General features: G+C 44.8%; 1 protein-coding gene across 5 annotated transcripts in view; it reads left to right on the top strand.

Moving 5' to 3' along the window:
* The first annotated feature begins 791 nt into the window (after positions 1-791).
* LOC141109728 (hematopoietic prostaglandin D synthase-like) overlaps positions 792-25715 on the top strand; it is a 65419-nt gene continuing 40495 nt past the window's right edge. The window contains exons 1-2 of one of the 5 annotated variants that reach the window (XM_073601050.1): positions 800-878; positions 11192-11237. The gene's annotated coding sequence lies outside the window, so the exon portion shown is untranslated. Of the gene's footprint in view, positions 879-1912; positions 1987-11191; positions 11285-25715 lie in introns of those variants that run through there. The other 4 variants (XM_073601051.1, XM_073601053.1, XM_073601052.1 and 1 more) reach the window with 4 other exon arrangements.

Here is a 25715-nt window from a genome sequence, read left to right as displayed (position 1 = left end):
ACTAGGGAGAGAGACCAAGTTTGTCAGGGACAGTGATTTAGCCTTAGGGAAAGTTTTTTACATTAGGAGGGAATAGCTTAGGGACATCACTGTATTCTCTTCTGTCCACCATCCGGAAAAATCACCACATAGGTTCTGTTCATTATCCTCAAGAGCCAATGTGCTGCGACTCCGCCAGTCAGCCTTCCCTCTTGCGGATGCAGCACCCGCTAATGTAGGTCGTATGCCCAGGGCCGTCTTTAAGGCAGGGCAAAAGGGGCTGCTGCCCCGGGCCCAGTCATTGTTGTGGGGCCCAAGGCAGCTGCCCCTTGAGCCTACACTGCCTGAAAATAGTTGACAAGTGGATTCGGGAGTCACCAAGAAAATGTTTGCCCAGGGTCCAATCAATATTTAAGATGGCCCTGCTTATGTCTGTTTGATAAATGCAGTACTGAGAGATACTGTGGGCAGCCAACGTTACTTTAATTTTACCTGTACCACTAATGTTACTGAGTTTGCTAGTTCAAGAGTATCTAGAACGGTTACCTCAAGTGTGTGCCACAGTTACTATAGCTATTTATTAGTGCTAGTGATTGCAGATTCCCACTTGTCTTGTCTTGTTAAGAGCTTTGGACCTACTTCTCCTTTAAATAAAACATTTTTGATGTTGAAAAAAATATACTCGGTTTTCTTTGTAGGAATATAATATAATGTAAAAACATACATAACAGACATTTAAAACAATGTAGAAGTGATCCACCAGGGGGCGATATTGAATGACTATAATCAGATCCCTGTTTGTCTTTTTTCCTGGTTAGGTTCAAAGGTTTAAAGCTACTTTTGTCTAAGAGGCAGATCACAGTGCAGCTCATTAGATCAGAAGACTCTGGACTGCTAAGGTAATACTGAAAACACACTACCTGAGCATAAGCTATGAAAGGATAGGAATATCATTATAGATTCTTTTTACAAATGTACATGTTTGTATAAAAGGAACAATGTAAAAACTATATCGTATAACAAAAGAGCTAGCAGCTACTGCATAGAGAAGAGGAAGATAGAGCATTAACAATAGATATTAGATTTAACTTTCTAGGTTAGGTTAAATATAGGAAAGTTTCTGTATTGTAATGTGGGACTCTGTGCAAATATATTTAGTGCAATGTTTATAGGCTGATTATAATACTTGTATTATTATTTAAATGTTTTGTTTTATAGAGTATTTAAAAGCACAAGAAGGCATTATGCCGGCCAAAGATGGTTTGAATCTCAGCCGGTTCAGCAGGGTACAGACAAGATTCAAACCATCTATGGGCAGGCTGATTGTACCCAAGTCGATCCATTGATCGACTTAGGCACAAGCAGCATGTTGGATTTTCGGGAGGCAGTTATTACCAGTGGTGCAATAATCACTGTTCCCCCTACAGGGATGGCTCAGTGCTACCACAACACCAACCCTACCGGGTGAACGCAATAGCTCCGCAGGAGGGATTTCCTCATTAACACTGACTGTGTTGGTGGGGGGAATCAAGCGATTTTCTTTCCTGCAACCACGCATCATCTATGGCCTGCCTAATAAAGACAATACAAATGTCTAATGCATTTCCATTGGCAAATATATAGAGATGTATTACAAACCCATACAAACCACTAACAAGATTAAATAGTGAGAAGGACAGCCATGTCCCCACAAGTCTACAGCAGGGTTTCTCAACCGGGTGTTCAGACGCGGGATGTGGCAAAGAATGTTGTGTAGAAAGCCATTTGTACAGGAGAAGGTAATGACGAGGCTGGCAAGGATGAATATAGTAGGGAGTATACAATAGGGAATATGCAGGTAGCTGGCAGTACAGTGAGATCAGTGACTTCCTCCCAGGAGGCGGGCCATGGGAAGGACAACAACGAGGAATTGGCTGCCTTTATCACACATTATTATAATATATAATAATATATAATGCTCAACCTTAAATTATGGCAGCTGTGGTGGTCAGTGCTCCTTTGAAGTGGGTAAGGAGTTTGAAACTAGGATATAATAGAAAGGCAGAGCTCTGCGCTATTATATGTCTAATGAACAGCCCTACCTATCACTCTCAGCACAGGGTTTAAAGGATAGATAAGAGAGCAGGATGACAATAATAATGGTAGTATGAGGTTTTCTTTATGGTGGGTTACTTGACAACAAGTGAACAGAATTGCCCTGTTGTCATGTAATGTGCTCTACTCCCGTGTAATGTGCCCTGCTCCTACTTATTGTGCCCTTCTCCTATGTAATGTGCCCTGCTGTCATGTAATGAGCTCTGCTCTCCTGTAATGTGCCCTGTTGTCATGTAATGTTCCCTGATCCCATGTAACGTTCTCTGTTGTCATGTAATGCGACCTGCTCTTCTGTAATGTGCTCTGTCCCCATGTAATGTGCCCAACTCTCATGTAATGTGCCCTGCTCTCATGTAATGTGCCCCGATGTGCTCTGCTCCCATGTAATGTACCCTGCTCTCATGTAATGTGCCCTGCTCTTATGTAATGTGCCCTGATGTGCTCTGCTCCCATGTAATGTACCCTGCTCCCATATAATGTGCCCTGCTCTCATGTAATGTGCCCCGATGTGCTCTCTCCCATGTAATGTACCCTGCTCCCATGTAATGTGCCCTGCTCTCATGTAATGTGCCCTGATGTGCTGTGCTCCCATGTAATGTTCCCTGCTCCCATTTAATGTGCCCTGCTCTCATGTTCATGTAATGTGCCCTGATGTGGGGGGGGGGCGTGGTCGAGCTGGCGGCCTGAGCAGATGTGTTCAAGCGGAGCTCCGCTCCCACTTGACTTAAAAATCCAGAAATTTGGGATATGCTCTGATATTCAACCCTACAGGCACCTGGGGACGATAGGGCATGAGAAGGGGCAAATCCGGTTCGGGAAGGAAGGGTGGACCAGTTACTAAAACATCTCCACAGCTGCAGAAACAGCCCACATGCACATGGCGTCTCAAACCAATATGGCGGATCCAGCGACGGCGGAGGAGGATCGCTTTCAGGCATTGATGCAGGCGATCTCTGGATGCCAAATGACCCTGGCGGCAAAAATTGACACCCTCCAAATGGATTTCGGGCTGTTGCGGAGGGACATGGACAAGATGCGGGGGCGGATGGGAGAGGCTGAGCGCAGAGTGGGGGACGCGGAAGACTCCATCTGGGACCACAGAGCATCCATCCATTCCCTGCAAGTTAAGGTGAAGGCCCTGGAATCTAGAGCGGAGGACAGCGAGAACAGGAGCCGACGAAATAATTTGAGGGTCGTGGGGCTGCCAGAGGGTGCTGAAGGTCAGGACCCCATGGCCTTCACGGAGCACCTACTCCGCACCCTCCTTCCGCAGGCCCAGTTCTCCCCGCATTTTGTTGTTGATAGAGCCCACAGAATGCCACCTGTGTGAGGCCAACCTGGAGCCCCCCCACGCACCTTCATATTCTGGCTTCTGAACTTCCGGGACCGGGACCTGGCACTCCGTGAAGCCCGCAAAGTTGGGGAACTGCGTTTCGACAACGCAAAACTTATGCTGTTCCCTGATTACTCCATTGATACACAGAGACTTAGAAGAACCTTTGGTCATGTCAAGGCACAACTTCGTACTAAAGGGCTGAAATATAGTATGTTGTTCCCAGCCCGGCTTCGGGTGATTGATGGAGAATCCACCCGCTATTTCACTTCACCGGAAGACACCTCACAGTGGCTGGACGGTCTTCCCCAGGCCCGGTAACGTATGTGCACCCTGATTAATACTTCAGCTTGGACGGGCTTCCCCCCCCCTCTTCGCCCCCCCTCCTTTAATTCTGCTCCGTTACACTGGGGAATCTCAACCACATGACTGTTTGTTTGCAGCATTCCTCTCCTCTTCTGGCTGAGATATCCCTCACCTGTCTAACCAGGAGACACTGGCCTGAATTGAGCCACCGTGCTGGAAGACCTGGTCACTTGTTCGCTTTTGGCGCCCTTGTACTAGATAATGCATCATTATCTTTACCCTACTTAGAGGAGACATTCACGGGCGGGAAGTGAACCTCCTGGTAATGACACAGTTGTTTTTTTTCTTTTATTATCCGTGTACAATAAAGGGGCTGTGGAGGGACTCATGCCCGTTGAACTGACAAGAATATATAAAATTTCCCTCTTTTCTGACAGAGAAAATTGAGTACTGTCCGTGATACTTTTTTTATTTGCACTAACATACAATTTTTCAGGACAAGCTTTCGGGGTATGTCCCCTTCTTCAAGGTCCAAGCAGTACTGATTCACAAATTTTTAAGCAGAATGTTAAAGAAGAAAGAAAAAAAAAAAAAAAGGGGAAACCAAACACATACAAATCAATGGTAATAAAGATAGCAGCAGAGTTAGTGAGATAAGACAGAGGGAGAGCTAGGGGGGAATGCAGGGGGGGATACTAGTCACAGAGCGGTCGTAAAACTTTAGCATAATGTGTAAGGAAACCAATATCTAAATTCAGGCCATTATTCTTCGTGTCAAAAAGAAGTATCATTCTTAGTTCAAACGTTTTCCTTTCCTGGATAGTTCTGAAATTCCCTTTAAGAACTAAGACATTGAGGCCTTTTATGGTGTGGTCCGATTGTGAGAAATGATGTCCCACAGGTGTGCATAAACTGTCTTCTTTATGTTCTTTGATGGTATGTCTGTGCAAATTCATCCTCGCTTGCAACTTCTGTCCTGTTTCACCAACATAAGATCCTTTGCTGCACCTTTTGCATTGGATGAGGTACACAACATTACTTGAGGTACAGCTGTAAGATCCCATGATATTGAAGGTCCCATTTGTGTGTGTAACACTTTTGGATAGATTTATCTGGTTGCATAGTTTGCAGCGTTTTTTATTGCAGGGTTTGCTACCATTATTTGTGACTTCATAATCAGAGTGAAGTTTCCTGCTGATTAGTTTGTGTCTGAGGTTGGGTGGTTGTCTGAAAGCCAATAATGGGGGTTGTTGGAATATTCCTTTTCTGAGGAAGTTAACTGTTGAACGTTCTAAGTGTGTGCCCCTAGCTAGTACTAGGTGTTTTTTTATTTTTTCTACATGCACATCAGCTAACCCTAATTGACTTTTATTTTTTTCTGCACTATGCTATAGGCTTGGGAGCGGAGACCTCCGGTCCTATGTGAAATTGTAGTCTGCCTGTGCTTAGGAGGGCCGCCTGCCTCTCCATTTGCTCCCACAGGAGACTTTCCTATGATTTAATGGGTTTGGTTATGAGTAAAGGCACTCCGAGTTCCCCAACGGACGTGCAGGGTGGGGGGGATTGGGTTTTCAAATTTTGGTTGTTTCCCTTTTTTCTTTCCTTTTGTTACTGTTTTTCCCAGTTTGATAAGGTCATATGCAGTGGTCTCTTTTGGTCATCTCTTTCAGCCCTTGGCTTATCTGAGGACTGGATGACCAATGTATTACAAGTGGATGATTGTGTATTCAGAGGTGTGCGCCCTGTGCTGGGTCAGTCCTATCGATGTCCCCCTTATATTAATTTGCAGGTTCTACAAATATGGCTCCTCTGAGACTTATTTCCTGGAACGTTAGGGACTAAATGACTAACTCAAGAGGTCCCTCGTTATGACATACTTGAAGAAATACAGCCCACATATTTGTATATTGCAGGAGACCCACTTAATGGGCAGCAGGGTCCTCAGCCTTAAAAAACCGTGGGTGGGGCACTATTATCATTCCACTTACTCAGGATACGCTAGGGGGGTTAGTGTCCTAATCCATAAGACCTTATCCTTCACCCTACTTAATGTTAGGACTGACCCGGAGGGCAGATTTGTCTTGCTACATGCTGTGATAGATACTGTTGAGCTGCTGATTCTGGGTTTGTACATACTCCCCCCCCCCCCCCGGCTACTATATCTCTCCTTAAATACTTGACTCATATACTGGCTACCTACCCTACAGACAACCTCATTATAGCTGGGGACTTTAATATGGCCCCGAATCCATCATTGGATAGGTTGGCTCTGGGGGTGGGTTCTTATTCCCCCCTTAACAAATGGGCAACTCTCTATGGTTTAACTGATGTTTGGAGGTGGCGATTTCCGACTGATAGAGCCTATACTTGCCAGTCTGCTTCCTACCGCACACTGTCCAGGATAGACTTAGTGTATGCCAGTGGGGGGCTGCTTTCCCGTGTAAGGGAGGTGACTATACTCCCCAGGGGCATATCAAATCATGCCCCCATGCTTCTTACCCTACAAACTCAGACTCCCCCTTCAGAGAGAATATGGAGACTGTCCTGCTATTGGGTCTCTGAGGAAAGTATAGAAGCAGATATGGCTAAATCTATAAATGATTTTTGGATATCTAATGCAGACTCTTCCGTGCTACATACTAGATGGGACGCCTTCAAGGCATACATCCGGGGTTGCTACCAAACCTCAATCTCTCTCGCAAGACATAATGCCAGGGTTTCCATTGAAGATGCTGAGGCTAGGGCACAAGCCCTTGAATCCCAGTATGTTCAGACTCAAAATCCAATTACCCTACTTGATATGCAGGCTGCCCATCGTGAGATGATGCTACTGCGAGTGGCGGGGGGCCAAAAAACAACTAACACAGACACAGCGCATCTTTGAGCAGGGGGAAAAGACAGGACACTTGTTAGCATGGCTGGCAAATGAACAACAACCAACGACTACTATTGCCCGTATCAAAACTGCGGTTGGGACTCTGGTGCATGATCTGGTGGACATCAACGCATGCTTTGCATCATATTATGGCTCCCTCTACTCCTCTAAGGTAGACTACTCTGAGAAGGAGCTGGACTCCTTCCTTAATCAACTTACCTTCCCTACACTTAGCGAGGAGGCCCGAAATCACTTAGACAGACCCATCTCTGTAGAGGAGGTGAAACAAGCCCTGGGCGAACTCCAGGCACGGAAGACTCCGGGTGTGGATGGTCTTCCCCCTGAGTTTTACAAACATTACGGGGAACAGTTAATACCCAGATTACATGAGATGATCGTAGGGACTCTGGAGGACACCACCCTCCCGATCTGTATGGCGGAATCAATTATCGTGGTCATTCCTAAGCCAGGTAAGGATCCGATCTCTGCACCTCCTACCGCCCCATCTCCCTACTTAATGCAGATGCCAAAATCCTTACCAAGATTCTAGCTAGAAGACTTAATGAAGTCATACTCACTCTAATTCATGAGGACCAAACAGGTTTTATGCCAGGTAAGGGGACAGATATAAATCTTTGCAGGCTATATACAGTCATAGGTGCCAAGGGTTACCTTACCGAGTTCGACGCAGTGGCCTCCCTAGATGCTGAAAAAGCATTTGATTCAGTGGAATGGAATTATCTGTGGGAGGTCCTGCGTTGATTTGCAGCAGAAAGGGCTACCCAACCGCATGTTCTTCAGATACTTGCAACTTTGGCACGCCTATCGCTCCCAGTTCTCCACGCCACTGGTGCTGGGAACCACTGGGATTGAACAGTTGTTGAGCGAGGAAGGGGAAAAAAGAATCTTGTCTACTTTATACACTGCTCTGGTGGGCCTGGACACCTCTAAGGTCTCACAGTTGTTCTCGGTTTGGCAGGGCGATATACCCTTGCTGGCTGATGATGACTGGGAGGAAGGTATTCAGCAATATCTCCCTTTGATGATATCTGCCAGAGATAGATTCATTCAACTAAAATTCTTGCATAGACCCCACTTCTCCCCACAGCGTCTTGCAAAAATATACTCTATTAACAACCCAGTTCGTACCAAATGTACAGCGGAGGAGGGCTCCTTCTTCCATGTGGTTTGGTCCTGCCAGTAAATACAAACCTTCTGGAGAGGGGTAGTTAGCACGATAAATCTAGTTGGCAAATTAAAAGTCCCATGTGATCCGATTCCCTTGTTGCTTGGAATTGTGGATACATTAGATGCTCCCCAGGTCAAGAAACTGTTTGTATTTTATGCAGCATTTTATACCAGGAAGGCAATCCTGCTGCATTGGAAGGGTTCCACTCCCCCAACAATACGCTTTTGGAAGAATCTCATTAATAAGGCCCTTCTGCTGTATTAGTTAACTTCTCTTGGCCATAATTGCCCTAAAAAGTTTGCAAAAATATGGGACCCCTGGGTATGTGAGGAGCAGTTGGCCCTAGAGTAGGGAATAGAATATAAGGGACATCACTTTGCACCTTGTGGCTGCAGTGGCAGTGACACTAGGCCATACATGCTGAAACTCTGCTATGATGACACTACCTGGTTCGCTCTGGGATCCCACTAAAAAACGGTGACTTACCCCCCCTCCCCTCCCTTCCATACTGGGGATTTCCCGGGAACAACACCCCCTGCAACTTCTCTCTACCAGACCCCATATGGGCAAATATTGAAGACCGAGACTCTCACTCATAGATCCATATTGATAAATCCCACTGAGGATGGTGATGTTGATGTTCTGCTCCCCATGATAAGATGATAATGCTGTAAATGGGATGCAGCCGGATTGATATCTTCTCACTCTGTTCCCCCCTTTCCCCCTATCTTCCCCTGCTGGTTATTTAAGGGAATTATTGATGGATATGTAACATCTACCTCAATATCTATATATGTTGTACATTATGACCACTGCTCAAAGTTTTTAATTGTTTTTTCTTTCTGTTTTATTGAAATAAAAAACTTTATGTTAAAAAAAATGTGCCCTGATGTGCTCTGCTCCCATGTAATGTGCCCTGCTCTCATGTAATTTTGCTCTGCTCCCATGTAATGCGCCCTGCTCCCATGTAATGTACCCTGCTCCCATGCAATGTGCCCTGCTCCCATGTAATGTGCCCTGATGTGCTCTGTTCCCATGTAATGTACCCTGCTCCCATGTAATGTGCCCTGCTCTCATGTAATTTTGCTCTGCTCCTATGTAATGTGCACTGATGTGCTCTGCTCCCAAATAATGTGCTCTGCTCCCATGTAATGTACCCTGCTCTCATGTAATGTGCCCTGATGTGCTCTGCTGCCATGTAATGTCCCCTGCTCTCATATACTGTAATGGGCCTTGAGCTCATCATCATGTAATGTGCCCTGCTCCTATGTAATGTGCCCTGCTATCATGTAATGTGCTCTGCTCCCAACTAATGTGCCATGTTGTCATGTAATGTGCCCTTCTCCCATGTAATGTGCCCTGCCCCGACTTATTGTGCCCTTCTCCTATGTAATGTGCCCTGCTGTCATGTAATGAGCTCTGCTCTCCTGTAATCTGCCCTGTTGTTATGTAATGTGCTCTGATCCCATGTAATGTTCTCTGTTGTCATGTAATGTGACCTGCTCTTCTGTAATGTGCTCTGTCCCCATGTAATGTACCCAACTCTCATGTAATGTGCCCTGCTCTCATGTAATATGCCCCGATGTGCTCTGCTCCCATGTAATGTACCCTGCTCCCATGTAATGTGCCCTGCTGTGCTCTGCTCCCATGTAATGTACCCTGCTCCCATATAATGTGCCCTGCTCTCATGTAATGTGCCCTGATGTGCTCTGCTCCCATGTAATGTGCCCTGCTCCCATGTAATGTGCCCTGCTCCCATGTAATGCGCCCTGCTCCCATGCAATGTACCCTGCTCCCATGCAATGTGCCCTGCTCCCATGTAATGTGCCCTGATGTGCTCTGTTCCCATGTAATGTACCCTGCTCCCATGTAATGTGCCCTGCTCTCATGTAATTTTGCTCTGCTCCTATGTAATGTGCACTGATGTGCTCTGCTCCCAAATAATGTGCTCTGCTCCCATGTAATGTACCCTGCTCTCATGTAATGTGCCCTGATGTGCTCTGCTGCCATGTAATGTCCCCTGCTCTCATATACTGTAATGGGCCTTGAGCTCATCATCATGTAATGTGCCCTGCTCCTATGTAATGTGCCCTGCTATCATGTAATGTGCTCTGCTCCCAACTAATGTGCCATGTTGTCATGTAATGTGCCCTTCTCCCATGTAATGTGCCCTTCTCCCATGTAATGTGCCCTGCCCCGACTTATTGTGCCCTTCTCCTATGTAATGTGCCCTGCTGTCATGTAATGAGCTCTGCTCTCCTGTAATCTGCCCTGTTGTTATGTAATGTGCTCTGATCCCATGTAATGTTCTCTGTTGTCATGTAATGTGACCTGCTCTTCTGTAATGTGCTCTGTCCCCATGTAATGTACCCAACTCTCATGTAATGTGCCCTGCTCTCATGTAATATGCCCCGATGTGCTCTGCTCCCATGTAATGTACCCTGCTCCCATGTAATGTGCCCTGCTGTGCTCTGCTCCCATGTAATGTACCCTGCTCCCATATATTGTGCCCTGCTCTCATGTAATGTGCCCTGATGTGCTCTGCTCCCATGTAATGTGCCCTGCTCCCATGTAATGTGCCTTGCTCCCATGTAATGCGCCCTGCTCCCATGTAATGCGCCCTGCTCCCATGTAATGTACCCTGCTCCCATGCAATGTGCCCTGCTCCCATGTAATGTGCCCTGATGTGCTCTGTTCCCATGTAATGTACCCTGCTCCCATGTAATGTATCCTGCTCCCATGTAATGTGCCCTGCTCTCATGTAATGTGCCCTGCTCTCATGTAATTTTGTTCTGCTCCCATGTAATGTGCACTGATGTGCTCTGTTCCCATGTAATGTACCCTTCTCCCATGTAATGTACCCTGCTCCCATGTAATGTGCCCTGCTCTCATGTAATTTTGCTCTGCTCCAATGTAATGTGCACTGATGTGCTCTGCTCCCATGTAATGTTCCCTGCTCTCGTGTAATGTGCCCTGATGTGCTCTGCTCCCATGTAATGTTCCCTGCTCTCATGTAATGTGCCCTGATGTGCTCTGCTCCCATGTAATGTGTCCTGCTCTCATGTAATGTGCTCTGTTCCCATTTTAATGTGCTCTGTTCCCATGTAATGTGTCCTGCTCCTATGTAATGCTCCCTTCTCTCCTGTAAAGTGCCCTGCTCCTACGTATTTTTCCTTCCCCCATTTAATGTACCCTCCCCCACGTAATGTGCCCTGCTCCCACGCAATGTGCCCTGCTCCCATTAACGTACTCTACTCCTACGTAACGTACACTACTCCCGTGTAAAGTGCCCTGCAACCCAGAATTAAGCATCTTTGTAGAAAAAAGCAAGCACAAGTTTGACATTAAATAAGTATGTTTTATGATTGATTCTATTATTTAATGCTATTTCTAAAAATAATTGTTATATCCACAGCTTGCTGACCACACCGGTGTTCTGTTGATGTGAACATTATTTCAAGGTAAAGGTAAAAAGGTTGATCTAGAGAGATAAGGAGTAGAAAAAGAGGTAAGCATGTAGGAAGAGAAGGAGAGCCCACAGCTGTCCTAGCATAATACCATTTTATTGGTTAAAATTCAAAGGTAGAAAATGTTTCAATTACTAACAAGGCAGGAAACCCTTCCTCCATATCCCACTCCTCGTTGGGCGCCAAGTGTGCATCACATAGGAGGCCTACCCCAGAGTGGTTTTTTCTAGGCTATGCTAGGCACCTTGAATAGGGTCTCTGCCATACACATGGGGTACCATTACTTGTACTGTGTTCACTGATGTTCTGGGACAGGGTGGAGGTCGCTTTCAGGAAAAGCTCAACCTTAAGGCAGACCTCTAACTTAAAGATGGCCGTACACAATGTGTATTTGAACAGATGACTGAACTGCATTTATCTCTCTTGGTGTTAAAGAGGAAGTAAACCCTAATGGGTTTTACTTCCTCTTTTTTCCCCTGCAAAGTAAAAGCATAATGGGCTAGTATGCATTGCATACTATCCCATTATGTTGCACTTACCTGAAAACAAAGGCCACAATGTCCCCGAGGTCCCCGCTGGTGGCTACGTCCATCTTCACCCCTCTTCCTTCCGGGGCCGTGGACTCTGGCTCTGTGACTGGCCGGAGTTGCGCGGGAGCCGGCGGTCACCACTTACCTGTAGGGAAAAGTGGTGTGTGTAAGGGTTTACAACCACTTTAATATACATCACTATTGTCACTGTTGCATTTAGGAGGGACATGCAGAGCTGATACCCTCTCCACCTGTCCAGCGTATCTCCGCTATCTCACTCCCAGAAATGAAATGGGGTCTCGCCATGAGCCTAGTGTGCACTCACTTAACTCTTCTTCTTTTATACCTGTGCACAGGCTGGTGCTGATCTTCTCCCATTACTATGGGAGACAGACTGCTCTCAAAGAGAGTGCTGACAACTCCCTCCTGCAAGAGGCTGTCCCACCTGCCACAGGCACACACTTTATGACAGGCTGCTTGTGAAACCTCTGTTACCCTTGGTAACTTGTACTCCACACTGTGTTACTTCCTACAATGATGTTTTGATACCCCAATGTGATTTAACTGACCCACACTGTAAACTATGTGTGCCGGTTACTTGCATTGCATGGCTTTTGTAACCTCAGACCAGCAAAGGCAAAGTTTCAAAAGCTTTAGTAAAAATAAATTAGGCATGATAGTCAAACAAAGGCAACAGTCTTTCCTTAAACGAATCCCTAACTCAGGCTTGTGGCTGCTCCAGCATATCTGCACACATAAGAGTCCATTTTTGGCAAAGTCCATGGTGGCATTATCCAGGGTTGGTATCTTCAGGGCAGTCTGCATGTCCCAGCAATTCCCCTATGCTGTGGGAGGCTCCAAAAGCCAAATGTTCATCAGCAGGAAATCCGGACTCAGCATGGTACAGCAGGCTGGCAGGACAGCCTCCGGCAATGACATCAGCAGTGTAGACGACAGCAGCAGCAACAATTCCTGTGGGATTTAGACCCCTGTCCCTATTATAATGACACAGGACCATTGAGTCAGACCCAAAAAGCCAGCCATGAAAAACTCTGGAAACATAGTTAACTCTAAATGGCAAGAAAGAACACTAAACAGGCACTCCAGTTTAAAAAAAAACACAGAAAACTGTTGTATTAATGGGAAATGTAATAGTTGGACTCAAAGCATTTGCACACAGTCTTGGACTAAAGGAAGTTCCACAAAAAACAAGAAAGATGCCAAGTTTATTGAAGTAATCAAATAGATCTTACATGGTGCTGCGCAGTAATCCCGACAGTGATGTAAAGTTAACAGGCTGAGAGCAGATGTAGTGTGCCGATCTTCAGTTTTAAAAATCCAGCAAAGACAGGGAGATAAATGGCTGCCAGCCACGATGGGGCTTCTTTAGTTAGGTGCTGCCCCAGCCAGGAGGGTTAGAGTTAACTGAACTCTAACAAGCAACCTGCCTACAAGCACTTTAGATATAAAGTGACACCATGTGCCATATTATGGTGGTCACACACACTTTGATAAGATCTTTTGATGTCTCTCCCAATGGGAAAATAAATCTGTAGTTGACAACCCAAATGATCAATATGCCACACACAGGGAAGTGTATTTCTTCTAATAGTTGGAAAATATGATCGAAAGTTATTGATTGAAAGAGATTACATGGTGGAAACTCAGATGCAAATTATTTTATTTTCATAAAATATAGAACAGAGTAACATTTGAAGTACAATATTATCAAAATGAACTCGTGGTACGAGAAGGTAGGCGGGATACAATCTCTGTCGGTATAATACAGTCAAATAAGATGGTGAAAAGAGTACAAACCAGACAATATAATATTTATATTACCCGACCCCTATTGGGGGAGTTGATGTTAAGTGGGAGTAGCCTCCCGGCCCACCATTTATCTGTGACCGAGAGGCCTCTCAGGCCCAACTAGGTCAAAGGGAGAGGGTCCCATTGCCCCGGCACCCCCGACGGGATCATACTGTACCCAGGAGTGGGACCTCCCCACCCCATGGACAGCCTCTACCTGAGACCTGCTGTCTCTAGAGCGGAACCCTGAAAATGTATCAAGCGTATAAAACAGGAACCCTGTAGTAGAAAGGGACAGCCCCCGAAGAAGAAAGAGGGGGAAAAGAACATAAGAAGGAGGGGGGGAGGGGAGGTAAGTAAGGTTTATGTCTCTCAATTTTTGTCCTGACTTTGGCTCGGTAGCAACCCTGGGGAAATGGCTATACCCATGAGTTTAGCCCACGGTTCCCATATCATCTCCAATTTCTGTTTTGTATCATTGAGGATGCTCGCCATTTTCTCCTGGGCCATGATCCAGGAGATCTTCCTGATAGCAGCCCTTGTAGAGACTGAGACCAAAAAAGAGAGAATGCCCCCCTTAGTGGGACTTTAATAGATGATGAAAAATGATAAAAAAATATATTTTATTATGGTATACTATAAAAAGACGTGAAAACGTCTATAACATACAAAAATACAAAAATTGCATTCCATACAGAATCAGAACAAGAGGTATACAAATTATAATATTAGATGTACTCTCCTAGGGGTGGCATCGGGGGTATAACCACCCAGGAGAGTACATCTAATATTATCATTTGTATACCTCTTGTTCTGATTCTGTATGGAATGCAATTTTTGTATTTCTGTATGTTATAGACGTTTTCACGTCTTTTTATAGTATACCATAATAAGATATATTTTTTTATCATAAGAGTTGGTGGTCTATTAAAGTCCCACTAAGGGGGGCATTCTCTCTTTTTTGGTCTCTAACGCAAGGGATGGGACCACCACACTCTACATTTGTAATGATGGAAGCCTCTTTCTTTCTTGCTTGTAGAGACTGAGGGTTGCTTTCCAAGCCCTAGCCAGTGTCATCTTAACTTCTAAAAATATAAAGTGAATCATTTTGCGATTGTATTTGGAAAGGCAAGGAACGTGTGCATTCCACCATGTAATTTCATGATCTGATCAACCAAAATAGGTTTGGATTCATGACCAAAGTATTTCAGTGCTGCCGATTGATAAAATACGATCAATAATTTTCTGCCCTGGCCCATTGATTGATCAGAAGGGGAGTTTCAGCTATTTGATTATTTTCTGATTCGATCATTTGATTGAATCCCAAATCAGTCAGATAATAATATTGAAGAGTCCTGTAAAAAGCTGCGCTAAAATTATTAAAAGTTCATATAAATGACATCAAGGGGATTTCTCCAAGTCCTTATTTCAAAGTGAAAACACCACCACCGTGCACTTCTAAGCAGTAGTGACAATCCACCCTAGTAGTAGAGCCTGCTTACCAGATGGCAAGCATAAAAGGGCAAGTGGCTTTAGCCTAGCCAAGGCCTTTTAGCTTGCTGACGCTCCCGGTGTTCCTATGGGGGGTAAATCTCCAGGCTCCCTTAGGTCATCCTCATGTCGCCATTCAACACGAAAAACTGGTGGGATGTCTGTGTTCCAGATCTTCTGATGGGGCCTCTCTGCTCCTAGAGGTTTAATATTGAAGCACGTATGGCCACTATTAGAGTAGAATGCATAGATCTAAATAGAATATCTCAGGTCTGGTTATCTGCCCATTATATGCTATATTTTACAGATATTTTAGCTACATTACACACCATTAAAACTGTAGAGCGCATATCTATTATTATGAATGTTCTTTCCTCATAATACTATTATTAAGACATTATGATAGCTTGTCAAAATGGAACGTCATTATGAGATTATTCACATTTAACATTCAACAATCACTGAAAGCAGACCATTGTTCATTTTGTAGTTATGAAATAATGTGATAAAGACTGCTGTTTAAAATAAACTCTGGTGTATTACATTCAGGCAAAACAAAAGGGAAGTATGTACCAAATGTGCCTAATAATGAAACACCTTGCCTAATATATGAAAATCAGTAGATGAACATGATCCAAGGTGTCACATCTACAGAACTTGTAACAATGTACAAGTGATAGATTATTTTCAACCCTAGACAGAAAACATAAAGATATAAAAATGACAATATTCCTGCAGTTAGCATAAGGCTCCATTCACATCTCCGTGTCCCAAATCACAGGCGGAATCGCCACGATTCTGCCCACAATTTGCAATAGTGGCAAAACGCCCGTGCGTTGCTTGTCAATTTCAATAGAACCTCAAATGTGGCGCGATTTTCCCATACATGAGCTTCTTTTGGGCGACAGGTGTTCCACGATTCTATTTGCGCAATTTTACCGCGATTGTCGACCCCATACACCAAGATGTGAATGGAGCCTTAAGCTAAACTCTAAGCAGACATAAAAAAACACAAATTCTAGCAGCTCTGTAATAATTAATACAGCAGTAAATGCATGTGTTTAAATGCAAGCAGTATCGTACAAGTACCTTTAATATATGACCTGATATCAGCTTCGTGCAGTCTCTGTACAGCAGAATTATGGGAGGAAAAAGCAGCACAATGAGCCAATCAGTTTATGTAAAGACAAGAAGCATGTTGTTAGGGGAAAAAGCTGAGTGACAGACTGAGAAAGATGAGCTCATCATTTTGCTGCTTCTCCTTTCACTGTCTAATCACAGGCTGGGGTGGATCCAACCTGGGCTCAGAGGAAGTGGGTTGAATGATGCTGGTCATGAGACTGAGGAAATCTAGTGATATAAATCTCAGGATTCAGGTTTATTATTGTAACAGGAGTTGGATTTGCTAGATTATCTTTTAACAGGCTATTGATTTTTATCTTGCTATGTTTAGCTGGAGTTCTGCTGTAACGTCTAGACATATCCCGTATGCAGGGCCGTCTTTTAATATTGACTGGACCCCGGGCAAACATTTTCTTGGGCCCCTCTTCCGTGTAATTTCACTCTCCACATGCTTTGAAACATACAATAAATAGCAGCTAGACTCAAAATCAGTTTACTGAATCAGATCAGGCAGGGATTGCGATTGGTTGCCAGAGGTTACAGTGTATCATTACCGCTCTCTGACTGGCTGCTAGAGGTTACAGCACACATTATGGCTCACTGTTTATTTTCTAGAGGCTACAGCACATGACTTCTGCTTGTTGATTGGTTGCTAGAGATTACTGTACATTGATACTGCTCACTGATTGATTGCTAGAGGTTACTGGACATCTATACCACTCACTAAATGTTTCCTAGAGGTTACTGCATATTCTTACTGCTCAGTGATTGGTTGCAAGAGGTTAGTGCACAGCATTAGTGTTCACTGATTTTTTGTCAAAGGTTACAGTACATCATCTCCTCACTGCTTGAACACCATGGACTGGGGAGGTGAGGGGCCCATCAATAGACAGAAAACTCCTAGGAGTCCTAGAACTCCTGGGACCAGTGGCTATGTTGGGGGGTTGATGGGATCAGTAACAGTGGTGGGGGGATGGGATTAGTTAGGAGGCAATACACTGTGGCAAATTCTGAATCTTGTAGAGCAAAGCTGGAGATCTTTGGCAAGTATATAGTGGAGGATTATACCAATGTAATGGAGAATTTACAATGACCACCAATATGAGGGGGGATTTACACTGACCATCAATGTGAGGGGGATTTTGCATTGACCACCATTGTCGAGGAGATTTGCACTGACCACCAATGTAAGGTGACACTTCTACACCGACCACCAATGTTAGGGGGGATTTACACTGACTACCAATGTAAAAGGGGATTTAGACTGACCACCAGTATAAGGACAATTCTGCACTTACCACCAATATAAAGGGACATGTACACTGATCACCAATGTTATGAAGAATTTACACTGACAACCAATGTAATAGGGGATTTTACATCAACAGCCAATAAAGGGGGGTTTATACACTAGCCACCAATGTAAGGGGGATTTACACTCACCAGCAATTTAAAGGGGGTTTCTACATGGAACACCAATGTAAGGGAGGATTAAAAACTGACCAAAAATGCAAGTTTGGATTTTTTTTTAACAATTACCAATATAAAGAGGAGTTTCTACACTGGCCACCAATGTAATAGGGGTTTTCACTGACCCCTAATGTAATAGGAGCATTCACAGTAAACACCAATGTAAAGAGGGATTTACACTGACCACCAATGTAAGGGGGGACCTTCACACTGGTCACTAGTGTGAATGAAAGGATTGTAAAGCAAGCCCAAATGTAATGAGAAGATTTACACTGGCCACCATTGTAACTGAGACATTTAGCCTGTTTTCACATTTGTGTGTGTCGGGAACACATGCAAAATCGCTCTCCTTACACCACAGAAACATGCTGCCCTTTAGCAGATACACAGCAGTGCCATTAATTGTTAATGATATCCCCACGCATCAGCTGAGATGTGCGTAATCACATGCACCAAAATTCAGTGTGCTGTAGCACCATTTTATTTTGAAGAAGGGTTCCACCTTCAATTTGCTTACCTTTGCTGAACAGGCTAATGTTAGGCTTAAAGCAGAGCTCCACCGAAAAATGGAATTTTCGCTTTAAGTGCAGGTGACCCCCTGACATGCCGCATTTGCCATGTGATTTTTTTGGGGGGGTAGCGGATACCCTCTTTTTAGAGGGATCCGGCTGTCACTTCCTCCCGGGGCACCACAGCACCGGAAGCAAGTTCATCTCTCCCCCCTCCCTCTCGCCAATCATCTGGGACAAGTCACAGGTCCCAGATGATTACCTGGCCAGTCACAGCCGGGTGCACACAGAGACAATGCCGGTGTTCTGCCGAGAAAGCTCCCCCGTCGGATAGTGTCCTCCCTGTACTGGACAGGTGCATCGCTTTCGCAGTACAGAGGACAAAGGAGACGCCAAAAGTCTCAGAACATGAACAGCTGTTGATGAGCTGTACACGGCGCCTGTGCAATTAAGACTACATTGTGCCACACGCTGCCGCACGCTCCCGATGCTCGTGCAAGGGGCAGGTGTAGGGGTGGATGCATACAGAAGAGGCCAAATGATGGGCAGAGCTCATACGATGGGGGAGCATTACTCAAAGGGGCAGATGTGTTATTGAGAAGCGTGTAAGGGGCGGATGCCTACAGAAGAAGCCGTATTTTACAATGATGGGCAGAGCTGATAAGTTGGGGGTGGTTTTATCAATAAACAACACGTCTTTGCGGGGCATGTTTACACAACTGAAGGGTGGGTTTTGCATTGTTGATCGGACATTATCCGTCAGGGGACCTTTCTTGGCAGAACAGTTTTACAATGATGGCCAGAGCTGATAAGGGTGGGTAGTTCAATGTTGATGGGCGGGTAGGCAGCCGCCCCTTACACGCTTCTCAATAATACATCCTCCCCTTTGAGAAATCCACCCCCATCGTATGAGCTCTGCCCATCATTTGGCCTCTTCTGTATGCATCCGCCCTTACACCCGCCTCTTGCAGAGTAGCACGAGCATCGGGAGCGTGCAGCAGCGTGTGGCACAATGTAGTCTTATTTGCGCAGGCGCCGGGTACAGCTTATCAACAGCTGTTCATGTTCGGAGACTTTCGGTGTCTCCTTTGTCCTCCATACTGCACAAGCGCTGCGCCTACGCAGTACAGGGCGGACACTATCTGACAGGGGACCTTTCTCGGCAGAACACCAGCACCACAGAAAGGAGGGGGAGAGGAGCGGGGCTTAGTTCACCCGCATTGCTGGACCGTGGGACAGGTGAGTGTCCGATTAATAAAGGTCAGCAGCTACACTTTTTGTAGCTGCTGACTTTTATATGGGTGAGTCATTTGTACATGGCAAAAGGGCAGAGCTGGGCAGCAGCAACAGAACTTTACACTGAGATATCGGGACACAGTACGGGACTAAAACTTCAAGGGATGAGGGAATTTAAACTGGGATAGTTGGCAAGTATGAGGCAGCCAATATGGGGCCCAGGGCATCTGCCCCTTTTGCCCTGCCTTAAAAACGGTCCTGCTTGTATGAAATATAATGTATTAATGCCCTTCTAACTGCTAAATGTATACATGGGCCTATCACCAAGCAACAGCCCTATCACATAAGAGAAAAGGGAATAACTTGCATGTCCAACAAACCTTGTGTTTCTCTTCTTGCCTGTCACCAAAGAGAACAGTAGTGAAATGGAGGAAAACCAAGCATATGTGGGGGGAAGAAGTACATTGCTGCCATATGCAGGAGGGGTGGGGGAGTATATTGCTGCCATCAATTTCAAAATTACCTTATTTTTCATCTTAAAATTGTAAATTTCCTCAGTTTAAAAAATTGCTATGTTTTCTATTTGCTATTGTGAATAAAATATGGGTTTATAAGATTTTCAATCCGTTGCATTCTGTGTTTATGTAGACTTTACACAGTGTCCCAACTTTTTTGGAATTGGGGTTGTAGTTTACAACTGATAGTGAGATCTGCCAGCACATTAATGCCATGTGAATGGGGAAATGTAACAAATATAAATTAGGTGTTATCCTAAATTGGCTGAAAAAGCCAAAATACGCTTTAAAGTGACTGTAAACTATCAACTTGTAAAACAACCCATTCCGTTCAAAATAGAAATGAAAAGCAAAACATCTGTGTATGGATATAAAAAAAAAACATTATAAACACCCCCCCCCCCTTTTTTTATAAGTGATCACACTCCCTCTGTTCTCAGCTGCATAAGAGCTGGGGGGAGGTGAAGCAGCAGGACACTGATCTTCCCAGTGAATGACTGTGAAAGGGGGGGGCGTGTCAGGACAAGTCTGATTATTGGAGGAGAGCAGGCTGAGTTCCCTGCATAGCTAGAGAACTGACCATGGTATGTTTTCCTGCTTAGTGTGGTCAGTTTTCAATAGAACAGCAAGGGGGCTAGCAGGAACACCAGGGATTTCACATAAAAGAAGCAATACAAAGAGAACAGGATACTTTCTCATACAAGTACATGGTACAACTGATATCAGATATCAGGAATATGATGTGTTGGTGTAACAAGCACTTTAAGTGTAAACTTTAGACATAGGGTATTTTTGAGGTGCTAGGTTTAGCTTGTTGATTGTCCAGTTAGGAGAAATTTTAAGTTTTGAGGACACTTTTTAGTTTAGGGACTGGGACAGTAGAACATTGTGACTATTATTTGCTTTCACTAATAAAAACTCTGTGCCAAGCTTACAGCATTCCTCCCTGTAAAAACTAACATAGAATTTTCAATGTTAGTATTATTTCTTTCATCTGAAAAGGTTGTATATGTTATGGAACCTAAAATGTAACAATGGATTTTAGCTGGCATCTAATTTCTCAGCAACAAGCACAGTAGAGAGCGTAGGCACTACCACCCACCCTCCTTGTAAAATGGACATGAGATATTTTATCTATATAAAAACGGAGGAATTTCAGAGGCGGAATTCTGGCTCTGACAATTTCTGTTGTTCAGTCTTCCCTTTACACAAGTGAATTGTTGTTACTGTGCATTTAATATATGACGGGTTTCCTACAAAACATACAATATATAATTAAAGTAGTAAAGTTTGCATATGCAGTGTTTATTTTCAAACACTCCTAGAACATTGTATATGCAAACATATTTCTTTTCAGCATTCACATGTGTGAGCATGTGATCAAAACAGCCATGGCTATATTTAAATGATAGAGATACGCCTAGTAGGTATCCTAGGTTTTTATACTGTTTTTATATTGATTATTTTGTATCCAAATAATGTAAAGATAACCATCACAGCTCAAGGGAACAGAGGTCTACCCTACAAGTAGAAGTGTTTCCGTCAAAGTACAAAAAAGTTGCCCTAGGAGCAAATAGTTTGGAAGCTGAAACTTTATAGCTGGGAATCTATTCTGATACCAATCACAATAATGTCTTTATGTTCCTCAAAGATAAACTGAAGTTTTCTAGAGGTGCCATCAAGAACAGTAGGATCGTTTTTGAACTCAGAGAAGTAGCAGTGTCATCTAGACCAGTGGTTCTCAACCCTGTCCTCAAGTACCCCCAACAGGCCATGTTTTGGGAAATTCTCTTAGATAAAATAGCTGTCCAAAATACCAAGCCATTGACTCTGATTAAAAGCACCTGAGCAAGATAAAGGAAAACCTGCAAACATGGCCTGTTGGCGGTACTTGAGGACAGGGTTGAGAACCACAGATCTAGACCACTAACAACTTTGTGTATTAGGCCCCTTTCACACAGGTGCTCCGATCAGGTTCGCCTGTCAGTTTTTCAGGTGGACTTGATCGGACCCTCCATTCACCTCTATGGAGCGGCGGATGTCAACGGTGACATTCCTGCTGACACCCGCTGCTATCCGATCCTATCCTGTCTGCTAAATCCAGACAAATGTTGGTCCTATTTTCCATCTGTCTGGCGGATTGGATGGGATTGGGTGAAAACGGAAAAGGCGGTCCATTTTTATCCGATCTCCCCATAGAGGAGAGTGGGACTCTGTCCATTTCTGCCCTGCAAAGTGAGCAGAGACGGACCCATCATCTGCCTGCTCAGCGAGGATCAACAGAGCGATCCCCGCTGAGCAAGCATAGTCCATCAAATGGATTAACCCCATGTGAAAGGGGCCTTAATGTGTATCTGAAACTTCATGATCCTGCAAATAAACTTTCTGTCTACATTTCTCCATTGTATCTATGGATAGTTATCACACTGGCTGGACCAACATGAACCTTTTGTTCATCTCCACCACATTAGGAGTGATGAGACTAGTTGTTTGTGCTTTCTGTGAAGCTCACAGGAAGTGACAAGGTCCCTGCACTTCTGGCAACATCAACAGGTATTTTCTGTACTAGCTGAAAATGTTCTTAGGCTGAAAAATGAAAACAAATGCAACCACAACATTTTTTATAGGTTTAGATAGGCCTTAAATAAAGAATTCCTGTAAAGTGAAGGCATAATTGATGACCCCGACTAGGATTTCAATCTTTATTGACGTACTTGACTCAGCGGCTCTGTGTGAAGGACTGTGCACAGCACCCAACCCCCCCCCCCTCCCCCAATGCCCTCCCCCCACATCACCTATCAACTTTATCCCCCCCCCTCTTCTTTGTCTGGGAGCTTGTCCCCCAACCTTGCTTCTTTTCTTATACTTACCTTTATAATGATCAGAATCACAATATATTGTACATTCCCAAAGCGGCTTCCCAGGGTTACTTAATCCTAGGAATATTTGATGTCTTATTTTGGAGTTGTACCTACCTCGCAACTAAGACGGAATAACTTTGTCTTCTGTAATGGATGTTTCTGACGCCGCACTCACATTTATACATTCTAATTGTTGTGTATGATCACAAAAATGAAACAAAGAATTAAAAAAAAAATGAAAGTGGTTGTAAAGACCAAAGGCTTTGTTTTTTTTACCTCAATGCATTCTCTGTATTATGGTATCTACCTGATCTCAACCCAGTGTCTCTCTCTCGTTCCTCACTGGACTCAGTGAGAGCAGCCTTAGCCATTGGCTCCCACTGCTGTCAATCAAATCCACTGACAGGAGAGTGGGGGCAGGTCTGAGCCACACTGTGTGTCAAAAAAAGCACTCACTGTGGTTCAGGAGGGGGCCCACACGGGTACCCCCCCAGCATGCGGCTTGCTGGGGGGGGTACTTAAAGGCAGGAGGACCCCGGAAGAGAAGGATTGGGGATGTTCTGTGCAAAGCCATTAATATCACTTAAACTCCAGGCAAACCACTAAATACACATTTAAAATAGCTATATACTTACCTCCCAAAAGAATTTCATTGCTGTGTCCCCAGTCCTAAATTAATAAAGCTTCCTGTCACCAGGCTGTAAGATAATGAAAGAGCATCAGAATACTAATAAGTGATCCCTCTGCTCTCCCTCTCTCTTTTTATCAGTGTATTCATGTCAGCACATGTGCATGTAGCACAACCTTTTATTCTCCAGGGTCTGTGCTTTCAGAAAACATAATATTTGGGTGTTTTGACAAATCCTTAGGCCCTAAATGTCAGTGGCGGTGTGTCCATAAAGGGCTCAGGAGTGCCGCCCCCTCTCTCCTGGCACCGCTCTATCACCATAGATAGATTCATGCAATGCATGAATCTATCTATGGTCGCCGCTGACACCCCCTATTCAGGTGTCCAGCCCCTTTTCGGGCGCCGGGCACCTGAATTACAGTGGCGGGGGTGTTTTTTGGAAGCACCTGATTAGAGCTGTAGGCTCTAATGGGTGCACAAAAAGGTGAACAGCAGGCGCAATGCTGGGCGTTCGCTGTTCACTCAGCTGTGTGTTAGAAAAGCGAAGGAATTCACTTTGCTAACACTGAACCGCCTCTCAGCCAATCAGGTGCTCGGGTCTGTTACCTGTCACCTGATTGACTGAAACATCAGGCGATGTGATTGGACGCTTGATAGAGAGAATGGAAGAAGACATCGAGGAGCGTGCAGGACACCGCCGCCGACCTGCTGCGAGACAGGTAATTGCCAGCCGATGCACACTGGCAGCATTTGATCTGGCACTGTCGGCATTTGATGGGGCACAGTAGCGGAAATTGATGGGCACACTGGCAGCATTTGATGAGGCACAGTAGCGGCAATTGATGGGCACACTGGCAGCAATTGATGGGACAGTAGCTGTGTTTGATGGCACAGTGGCTGCGCTTGATGGGCACAGTGGCTGCATTTGATGGGCACAGTGGCTGCGTTTGATGGGCACAGTGACTGCGTTTGGCACAGTGGCTGCGTTTGGCGCAGTGGCAGCATTTGATGGGCACAGTGGCTGCGTTTGATGGGCACAGTGGCTGCGCTTGATGGGCACAGTGGCTGCATTTCATGGGCACAGTGGCTGCGTTTGATGGGCACAGTGGCTGCATTTGGCACAGTGGCAGCGTTTGGCACAGTAGCAGCATTTGATGGGCACAGTGGCTGCGTTTGATGGGTACAGTGGCTGCGCTTGATGGGTACAGTGGCTGCGCTTGATGGGCACAGTGGCTGTGTTTGATGGCACAGTGGCACCAATTGATGGGCACAGTAGCTGCATTTGATGCTCTCAAAGAGGTTGAGTGCATGTGCTCAGCGTCATATCCAGAAGTTATCTTTGGGAAATAGACATAAGAGTGCTGCTAGCATTGCTGCAGAGGTTGAAGGGGTGGATTACTGGAACCATGTCCTGTGGTCTAATGAGACCAAGATAAACTTATTTGGTTCAGATGGTGTCAAGCATGTGTGGCGGCAACCAGGTGAGGAGTACAAAGACAAGTGTGTCTTGCCTACAGTCCAGCATGGTGGTGGAAGTGTCATGGTCTGGGGCTGCCGGCACTGGGGAGCTACAGTTCATTGAGGGAACCATGAATGCCAACATGTACTGTGACATACTGAAGCAGAGCATGATCCCCTCCCTTTGGAAACTGAGCCGCAGGGCAGTATTCCAACATGATACTAACCCCAAACAGACCTCCAAGAAGACCACTGTTTTGCTAAAGAAGCTGAGGGTAAAGGTGATGGACTCGCCAAGCATGTCTCCAGACCTAAACCCTATTGAGCATCTGTGGGGCATCCTCAAACAGAAGGTGGAGGAGCGCAAGGTCTCTAACATCCACAAGCTCTGTAATGTCATCATGGAGGAGTGGAAGAGGACTCCAGTGGTAACCTGTGAAGCTCTGATGAACTCCATGCCCAAGAGGGTTAAGGCAGTGCTGGAAAATAATTATGGCCACACAAAATATTGACACTTTGGGCCCAATTTGGACATTTTCACTTAGGGGTGTACTCACTTTTGTTGCCAGCGGTTTAGACATTGATGGCTGTGTTTTGAGTTATTTTGAGGGGACAGCAAATTTACACTGTTATACAAGCTGTACACCCACTACTTTACATTGTAGAAAAGTGTCATTTCTTCAGTGTTGTCACATGAAAAGATATAATTAAATATTTACAAAAATTAGTGTAATCACTTTTGTGAGATACTGTATATATTGTATAGTATATGTATATTTGCTGATTAACCACTTAAGTTCCGGAAGGATTTACCCCCTTACTAACCAGGCCATTTTTTGCGAT

The sequence above is a fragment of the Aquarana catesbeiana genome, linkage group LG01 (genome assembly GCF_042186555.1).
Source record: "Aquarana catesbeiana isolate 2022-GZ linkage group LG01, ASM4218655v1, whole genome shotgun sequence".
Classification (NCBI taxonomy): domain Eukaryota; kingdom Metazoa; phylum Chordata; class Amphibia; order Anura; family Ranidae; genus Aquarana; species Aquarana catesbeiana.
Note: the sequence above shows the minus strand (reverse complement) of the source record. Positions and strands in the feature narration are given on the sequence as shown.